The sequence below is a fragment of the Salmo trutta genome, chromosome 13 (assembly GCF_901001165.1).
Source record: "Salmo trutta chromosome 13, fSalTru1.1, whole genome shotgun sequence".
In the NCBI taxonomy this organism is placed as follows: Eukaryota; Metazoa; Chordata; class Actinopteri; order Salmoniformes; family Salmonidae; genus Salmo; species Salmo trutta.
In genome coordinates, this window is record NC_042969.1 from 39,711,178 (window position 1) to 39,721,381 (window position 10,204).

Here is a 10,204-nt window from a genome sequence, read left to right on the forward strand (position 1 = left end):
TAACCTAATGTATGTCCCTCTAAACCCCCCCTCGAATGCCTCTGTTAATCCTATAGCTATTGTATGCTGTAATCATGTGCCTATGAACCAGAGTTATGCTGTTAGCACTGAGGTGGTGTACCCTGGTAAGAAGTCTGTCCACTGTGTGATGCTCACCCTGCACTTTCGGCTCAAATATAAATACATATCCCTGTCATGTCTGCTGCTGATAAACCGCTCAGTGAAACAATCACAACAATCAAACATCCAAGAAAAGTGGTAAAAATAGCCCACGTTAACATATGTAGCCAAGGAAACAAGGTTCATGAAACTGATAACTTGCTAGTAACAGATGACATTCATATACTGACAATCTCTGAAACTCACTTAGATAATACCTTTGATGATACAGTGGTAGCAAGACATGGTTTTAACATCTGCAGAAGAGACAGGATTGTGTGGGTGTTGCTGTGTATATTCCTGTAAAGCTTAGAAACGATCTAATGTTAAATACTGTTGAAGTAATATGTCTACAGGTTCATCTGCCTCACCTAAAGCCCATTCTGGTGGGAAGCTGCTATAGATCACCAAGTGCTAACAGTCAGTATCTGGATAACGTGTGTGAAATGCTTGATAATGTATGTGATATCAACAGAGAAGTATATTTTCTGGGTGACCTAAATATTGACTGGCTTTTATCAAGCTGCTCACTCAAGAAAAAGCTTCAAACTGTAACCAGTGCCTGCAACCTGCTTCAGGTTGTCAGTCAACCTACCAGGGTAGTTACAAACAGCACAGGAATTAAATCCTTCACATACTGTCTATTGATTACATCTTTACTAATGCTGCAGAAATCTGCTCTAAAGCCGTATCCAAATCCATTGGATGCTTTGTGTGCATCTCCACACACAGAGACGCATATAAAACTCTCCCTCGCCCTCCATTTGGCAAATCTGACCATAATTCTATCCTCCTGATTCCGGCTTACAAGCAAAAACTAAAGCAGGAAGTACCAGTGACTCGCTCAATACGGAAGTGGTCAGATGACACGGATGCTAAGCTACAGGACTGTTTTGCTAGCACAGACTAGAATATGTTCCGGGATTCAGCCAATGGCATTGAGAAGTACACCACCTCAGTCACTGGCTTCATCAATAAGTGCATCGATGATGTCATCCCCACAGTGAACGTACGTACAAATCCCAACCAGAAACCATGGATTACAGGCAACATCCGCATCGTGCTAAAGGCTAGAGCAGCCTCTTTCAAGGAGCAGGACACTAATCCGGACGCTTAGAAGAAATCCCGCTATGCCCTCAGATGAGCTCTCAGACAAACCTGTGCCCAAGGAAGCGAAGGTAACCTGCTCAAATGATTACCGCCCCGTAGCACTCACTTCTGTAGCCATGAAGTGCTTTGAAAGGCTGGTCATGGCTCACATCAACAGCATCCTCTCAGATACCCTAGACCCACTCCAATTCTCATACCGCCCAAACAGATCCACAGATGACACAATCTCAATCGTACTCCACAATGCCCTTTCCCACCTGGACAAAAGGAACACCTACGTGAGAATGCGTTTAACAACATAGTGCCCACAAAGCTCATCACTTAGCGAAGGACCCTGGAACAAAACACCTCCCTCTGCAACTGGATCTTGGACTTCCTGACGGGCTGACCCCAGGTGGTAAGGGTAGGTAGGCAACAACACATCTGCTACGCTGATCCTCAACACTGGGGCCCATCAGGGGTGCATGCTTAGTCCCCTCCTGTACTCCTTGTTCACCCCTGACTGCGTGGGCAAGCATGACTCCAACACCATCATTAAGTTTGCTGACGACACCCTAACCGACAACGATGAGATAACCTATAGGGAGGAGGTCAGAGACCTGGCAGTGTGGTGCCAGGACAACAACCTCTCCCTCAATGTGATGAAGACAAAGGAGCTGATCGTGGACTACAGGAAAAGGCAGGCCGAACAGGCCCCCATTAACATTGACGGGGCTATAGTGGAGCAGGTCTATCATGGTCCTAACACACCAAGACAGTTGTGAAGAGGGCACGACAACACCTTTTTCCCCTCAGGAGACTGAAAAGATTTGGCATGGGTCCCCAGATCCTCAAAAAGTTCTACAGCTGCACCATCGAAAGCATCCTGACCGGTTGCATCACCGCATGGTATGGTAACCGCTCGGCATCTGACCCGAAAGGCGCTACAGAGGGTAGTGCGTACGGCCCAGTACATCACTGGGGCCAAGCTTCCTGCCATCCAGGAACTACAGTTGAAGTCGGAAGTTTACATACACTTAGGTTGGAGTCATTAAAACTAGTTTTTCAACCACTCCACAAATTTCTTATTAAAACCTGTTGGGGCTAGGGGACAGTATTTGCACGGCCGGATAAAAAACGTACCCGATTTAAACTGGTTACTACTCTTGCCCAGAAACGAGAATATGCATATAATTAGTAGATTTGGATAGAAAACACTCTAACGTTTCTAAAACTGTTTGAATGGTGTCTGTGAGTATAACAGAACTCATATGGCAGGCCAAAACCTGAGAAGATTCCATACAGGAAGTGCCCTGTCTGACAATTTGTTCTCCTTCTGTGGCATCTCTATCAAAAATACAGCATCTCTGCTGTAACATGACATTTTCTAAGGCTCTCCATTGGCTCTCAGAAGGCGCCAGAAAGTGGAATGACATCTCTGCAGTCTGGGCGAAAAACAGCAGGAGTTTTTGTGAGTGGTCAGGCAGGGAACAATGACATTGGAGTCCGCGCCCACGAGAGGACTCCATGTTTTCCTTTGAGTCTTTGAACGAATACAACGTCGCCCAATTGGAATATTATCGCTATTTTACGAGAAAAATTGCATAAAAATTGATTTTAAACAGCATTTGACATGCTTCGAAGTACGGTAATGGAATATTTTTACATTTTTTGTCACGAAATGCGCTCGCGCGTCACACTTCGGATACTGACCTGAACGCACTAACAAAACGGAGGTATTTGGATATAACTATGGATTATTTCGAACCAAAACAACATTTGTTGTTGAAATAGAAGTCCTGGTAGTGTATTCTGACGAAGAACAGCAAAGGTAATCCAATTTTTCTTATCGTAAATCTGAGTTTCGTGAGGGCCAAACTTGGTGGGTGTCAAATTAGCTAGCCGTGATGGCCGGGCTATCTACTCAGAATATTGCAAAATGTGCTTTCGCCGAAAAGCTATTTTAAAATCTGACACCGCGATTGCACAAAGGAGTTCTGTATCTATAATTCTTTAAAAAATTGTTTTGTATTTTGTGAACGTTAATCGTGAGTAATTAAGTAAATTCACCGGAAGTTTGCGGTGGGTATGCTAGTTCTGAACATCACATGCTAATGTAAAAAGCTGTTTTTTGATATAAATATGAACTTGATTGAACAAAACATGCATGTATTGTATAACATAATGTCCTAGGAGTGTCATCTGATGAAGATCATCAAAGGTTAGTGCTGCATTTAGCTGTGGTTTTGGTGACATATATGCTTGCTTTGAAAATGGCTGTGTGATTATTTTTGGCAGGGTACTCTCCTGACATAATCTAATGTTTTGCTTTCGCTGTAAAGCCTTTTTGAAATCGGACAGTGTGGTTAGATTCACGAGAGTCTTGTCTTTAAATCGCCACGCGATTCCACTGGCTGTTGACTAGGTGGGACGCAAACGCCCCACCTTGCCCAGGGAGGTTAACAAACTATTGTTTTGGCAAGTCGGTTAGGACGTCTACTTTGTGCATGACACAAGTCATTTTTCCAACAATTGTTTACAGACAGATTATTTTACTTATAATTCACCGTATCACAATTCCAGTGGGTCAGAAGTTTACATTTCTGGAAATTCCAGAAAACTATGTCATGGCTTTAGAAGCTTCTGATAGGCTAATTGACATCATTTCAGTCAATTGGAGGTGTACCTGTTGATGTATTTCAAGGCCTCAGTACCTCTTTGCTTGACATCATGGGAAAATCAAAAGAAATCAGCCAAGACCTCCACAAAATTGTAGACCTCCACAAGTCTGGTTCATCCTTGGGAGCAATTTCCAAACGCTTGAAGGTACCACGTCCATCTGTACAAACAATAGTACGTCTAGTTTAAACACCGTGGGACCACGCGGCCATCATACCGCTCAGGAAGGAGACGCGTTCTGTCTCCTAGAGATGAACGTACTTTGGCGCGAAAAGTGCAAATCAATCCCAGAACAACAGAAAATGACCTTGTGAAGATGCTGGAGGAAACAGGTACAAAAGTATTTTTATCCACAGTAAATCAAGTCCATATCGACATAACCTGAAAGGCCGCTCACCAAGGAAGAAGCCACTGCTCCAAAACTGCCATAAAAAAGACAGACTACAGTTTGCAACTGCACATGAGGACAAAGATTGTACTTTTTGGAGAAATGTCCTCTGGTCTGATGAAACAAAAATAGAACTGTTTGGCCATAATGACCATCATTATGTTGGGAGGAAAAAGGGGGCAGCTTGCAGGCCGAAGAACACCATCCCAACCGTGAAGCACGGGGGTGGTAGCATCATGTTGTGGGGGTGCTTTGCTGCAGGAGGGACTGGTGCATTTCACAAAATAAATGGCATCATGAGGAAAGAAAATTATGTGGATATATTGAAGCAACATCTCAAGACATCAGTCAGGAAGTTAAATCTTGGTCGCAAATGGGTCTTCCAAATGGATAATGACCCCAAGCATATTTCCAATACATATGTACTGTACATACATACGTACAGTACATACATACATACATCAACCCTAATGCCTGTGTGTGTGTGTGTGTGTGTGTGTGTGTGTGTGTGTGTGTGTGTGTGTGTGTGTGTGTGTGTGTGTGTGTGTGTGTGTGTATGTGTAGGCGTGTTCCTGTGTGTAGGCGTGTTCCTGTGTGTGTGTGTGTGTGTTCCTGTGTGTGTGTGTGTGTAGGCGTGTTCCTGTGTGTGTGTGTGTGTGTGTAGTCGCATTCCTGTGTGTGTGTGTGTGTGTGTGTGTGTGTGTGTGTGTGTGTGTGTGTGTGTGTGTGTGTGTGTGTGTGTGTGTGTGTGTGTAGGCGTGTTCCTGTGTGTAGGCGTGTTCCTGTGTGTGTGTGTGTGTGTGTGTGTGTGTGTGTGTGTGTGTGTGTGTGTGTGTGTGTGTGTGTGTGTGTGTGTAGTCGCATTCCTGTGTGGGTGTATGTCTAGCGTGTGTGTGTCCATCCAGCTGTTGTGATTATTTCTCTCCAAGAAGGTGGGATTGAAGAACGTGGGTGAATTATAGCACACGGTGGACAGGATGCAGGGTTGCTTGGCTATTGGGCTAGCGTCATCAACGGGGTCTCCTTGGCTACGGTTTCCTCACAGTGTTTATATACACACACACACACACACACACACACACACACATGCGTGCATGTACACACAAGCAAGCACACACGCATGATCATGCATTCATATATATACACACACACACACACAGACATACAGTACATACATACTGTACATGCATACATACATACATACATACATACATACATACATACATACATACATACATACATACATACATACAGTACTGTATTGTACGTACATGCATGCATACATACATCTGTACTGTACTGTACATACATACAGTACATACATCTGTACTGTACATACATACAGTACTGTACTGTACATACATGCATGCATACATACATCTGTACTGTACATACATACAGTACATACATCTGTACTGTACATACATACATACATACATACATACATACATACATACATACATACATACATACATAAATACATACATACATACAGTACTGTACTGTACATGCATGCATACATACATACATACATACATACAGTACTGTACTGTTCATACATACGTACTGTACTGTACTGTACATGCATACATACATACATACATACATACATACATACATACATACATACATACATACATACATACATACATACATACATACATACGTACTGTACATACATAAATAGATGATGTAACTTTCTTTTCTTGTATTTCTTTGTAATATAGCCCAGTCACGACGAAAGCCATGGCGTTGCTATGAGAACAGAGGTTTAATGACTATCATTTGCTGTTGATGAGGAAGAGAACTGCTCTCTCGTCGTTACCTTTAAACTCACTTCACGCCAGAACGTAGAACACTGGTTTCCAGGGAAACTGGCTGTCAGAACCTTTTCAATACAACACACCAACACTCACAGCAGATAACAAGGAGAGCTGCCTGCCTGCCTCCTGCCTGCCTCCTGCCTGCCTCCTGCCTGCCTCCTGCCTGCCTCCTGCCTGCCTCCTGCCTGCCTCCTGCCTGCCTCCTGCCTGCCTCCTGCCTGCCTACTGCCTGCCTCCTGCCTGCCTCCTGCCTGCCTCCTGCCTGCCTCCTGCCTGCCTCTTGCCTGCCTGCCTCCCTCTTGCCTGCCTGCCTCCCTCTTGCCTGCCTGCCTCTTGCCTGTCTGCCTGCCAAACAGAGAAACAGATCCTTCTGGAACCACAAACTCTAGCTCACCGCAATCAGAATCTATGAACAACACACAGGAGAGGGAGAGATAGGTAGCTTGATTCGCAGAGATGAGATGTGGCTGTTATAGGAGACCTGTACTGTGGACCATGGGAAGAGTCCTCTCACTGTTGGACTGCTGAGGTATGTATTAGATGCAGGCTACTGAGATTCCACTGTGTTGTGATTCCAGCGTCATATTTTCCGAGGATAAATGTTCATGTTTCCTCTCATGTGCATGTTGATCGCTATTTTTATCCGTATTGACTCTAAGGTTCTGGGTTTTATGATATCTGAGTACTTTTCTTCGCATGTCTCAAAGAATGATGCGTTATGTAGGAGGTTTATGAAATGTAGACGTCAACTAAGATTGGAATCATAAAGACGTCTAGGTTGTTTTTTGAAGATACAATAAAGATTTGAAAGACATCATTCCTATCAAAAATGCATGTGTATTCTCACCAAATTCTAGCCTATTGTGAAGAGCTGTATCTGACGATAATAAGTACATGTGTTTTAATGTTTGTCATTTAGAACAAAAAAACAATTCCAGATACCTTCAGTCTCTGTATCTTTGATGCAGCTTGTTTGGCAAGAAATATTCCCACGTGTAAATACCAATGTAATCATATTACAGATTACATATTAAAAGGAAATTCAGAATCACTATAACAAGGAACCGTAACGTTATGACTATGACTACTGTCCCCCGAAGGAGGGAAATTAGGTAAAATGACTATAACAGTAGTTATAGTCGTTTTACCTCAATCCCTCCGGCAGATAACAGTAAATACAGTCATTTTACCTCATTCCCTCCTGCAGGTAACAGTAGTTATAGTCGTTTTACCTCACACCCTCCTGCAGGTAACAGTAGTTATAGTCATTTAACCTCAATACCCTCCTGCATGGAACACTAGTTATTGTCGTTTTACCTCATAGCCCTCCTGCAGGGAACAGTTGTTATAGTCATTTTACCTCATAACCCTCCTGCAGGTAACATTGGTTATAGTTGTTTTACCTCATAACCCTCCTGCACAGAACACTAGTTATTGTCGTTTTACCTCATACCCTCCTGTAGGGAACAGTAGTTACAGTCATAATGTTACGTTCCATTTTGGTCAGTCAACTTCGACCCAACATTCTATGGGATAACATAATCACGCCCCAAGCCGACCCCAATGGATACTAAATGAAATGGCCCATGGCAGACCACCCAGACCCCTCCAGGTACAGCAGACCACCCAGACCTGACTTGGCCAGATGCAGCAGTTCCCCTGTCCCATCAGTAAGCACCCTGTGGGCTATACTGAGAGCAGTGACATCCAAGAGATTAAAACCTAGAGAAAGTGTGTGGTGATACCCAACTCTCCGCACCACAAATATCTCCTATAGTCAACCCTTTAAACAACGCCCAAGATGCTGCCAGACCCCTGGTGGAGTGGGCGCGTACACAACTAGGTAACCCTTGCCTCTTTTTCCTATATCCCAGGGAGATAGCCTCCACAATCCAGTGGGAGGGATGCTGCTTAGAGAGTGCCCTGCCGTAAACTGGATTAGTAAAACAGGCAAAAAGTTGGTCACATAACATTCGGAGGTAAACCTCTAGCCATTAGATTGGCCCTCTTAGGGGCCAGGCCCATAGGAACCAAATCTCTGGCCTCGCTTTCCAAACCTGCCCGTCTGCCTGGGACAATAGGTTGCTGCGCAATGGGAGTTTCCAATGGTCCCCGCCAATGGTCCGCTAACCAAGGCTGCCTGGGCAAATGGGGAGCCACAAGAATCAATGGTAAACCTGCCCGTGCACCTAGGACAACAAGCCCTCCCGGCGCACCCCCTCTAACGGGGGCTAAATCAGTACCCCTGGCGGAAACATGTAAAGGAGGGTCTGAGGCCACTGGTGCGCGAGAGCTTCCATTCCCAACGGGCCATTTGGGTCCCTCATCGAGAAAAACAGTCAAAACTGTGAGCATTCTCGCGATGGGTAAAGATTTACTTTGGCACGGCCAAAAATGTCCCATACCTGGGAGAGCCTCCACTCTTGAGAGAGAGAGTCCCACCTGGATAAAAGATCAGCCTTCACTCCTGAGAGAGCGTCCCACCTGGTTAAAAGATCAGCCTTCACTCCTGAGAGAGAGAGAGTCCCACCTGGATAAAAGATCAGCCTTCACTCCTGAGAGAGAGAGAATCCCACCTGGATAAAAGATCAGCCTTCACTCCTGAGAGAGAGAGAGTCCCACCTGGATAAAAGATCAGCCTTCACTCCTGAGAGAGAGAGAGTCCCACCTGGATAAAAGATCAGCCTTCACTCCTGAGAGAGAGAGAGTCCCACCTGGTTAAAAGATCAGCCTTCACTCCTGAGAGAGAGAAAGTCCCACCTGGTTAAAAGATCAGCCTTCACTCCTGAGAGAGAGAGAGTCCCACCTGGATAAAAGATCAGCCTTCACTCCTGAGAGAGAGAGTCCCACCTGGATAAAAGATCAGCCTTCACTCCTGAGAGAGAGAGTCCCACCTGGTTAAAAGATCAGCCTTCACTCCTGAGAGAGAGAGAGTCCCACCTGGATAAAAGATCAGCCTTCACTCCTGAGAGAGAGAGAGTCCCACCTGGATAAAAGATCAGCCTTCACTCCTGAGAGAGAGAGAGTCCCACCTGGTTAAAAGATCAGCACCTGAGTTGAGGCATATATGAGTTGCCCAAAGTGAAAGCATGTGCTTACTGCTCCCCAGCAATAGGGAGTGAGCCAAGGTTAGGAGGGAAAGAAACAGTCTCTCCCCATCTGTTGACGCATGTCACCACTGACATATTGTCAGTTCTGACCTGCACAAGCCGGTCCAACAAAAACAGGGAGTAGCGCCTGAGAGCCAGATACTCCAGGTAATTGACATATAGTGCAATCCACAGCAGTGTCCCCCCCCCCTCGAGTTGGCCTTCATACAGCGCTCCCCACCTTCAGGGGGATACGCTTGTCGGGATCACCTTGCAGGATACTACTCCACCCATATGGAAGCCCCCTGACAATAGCAGAGGGTCCCACCACTAAGACATGGCACATAGGTCTGACAGGGACACCCGAAGCGTGGCCCATAGACCTGACAGGGACACCCAAAGCATGGCCCATAAGCCTGACAGAGCCACCTGAAGCACCCAGCTTAGTACGCGAGATGCGTCCAGGTGAGTAGCTAGCATGCAGCGCTTGAATGTCCGTATCAACAGTAGCCCCCAGGGGAACGTCTTCATCACAGAATCCATCATCCCCAGTAGGCGTAGGCACTGGTGAAAACACACTTTGAAATGTGGCTAAGCAGAGCCGGGAACCCGGACACCCTCCATGGTGATAGAAAAGCATGATATGCAGTGAGTCTAGCTTAAACATCCCAAAATGTAATGCGTTAAGATGGAGTCTGACAGTTATTTTTCTGGTTTCCTAGAGACTGAATATAGGAACAGTAGCAGGGATGTGTGTGACTCTGCTTGCCCTGCCTTTCACTCCGCCGCCACCAGCTAATTGCTTTAATAACAGCCGGCGGCTTTGTGAGCGTTCTGAGTTAGCAGACTCTGAGGTGCTTGTTGAGGGGTACGTAGGTCTAGAATAGGACGCAAAGTACCGTCCTTTTTCGTAACCAGGAAAACCGTCAGTACCAGCATCCCCAGATCTTCAACATAGGAACCACTCGAATCGCCTG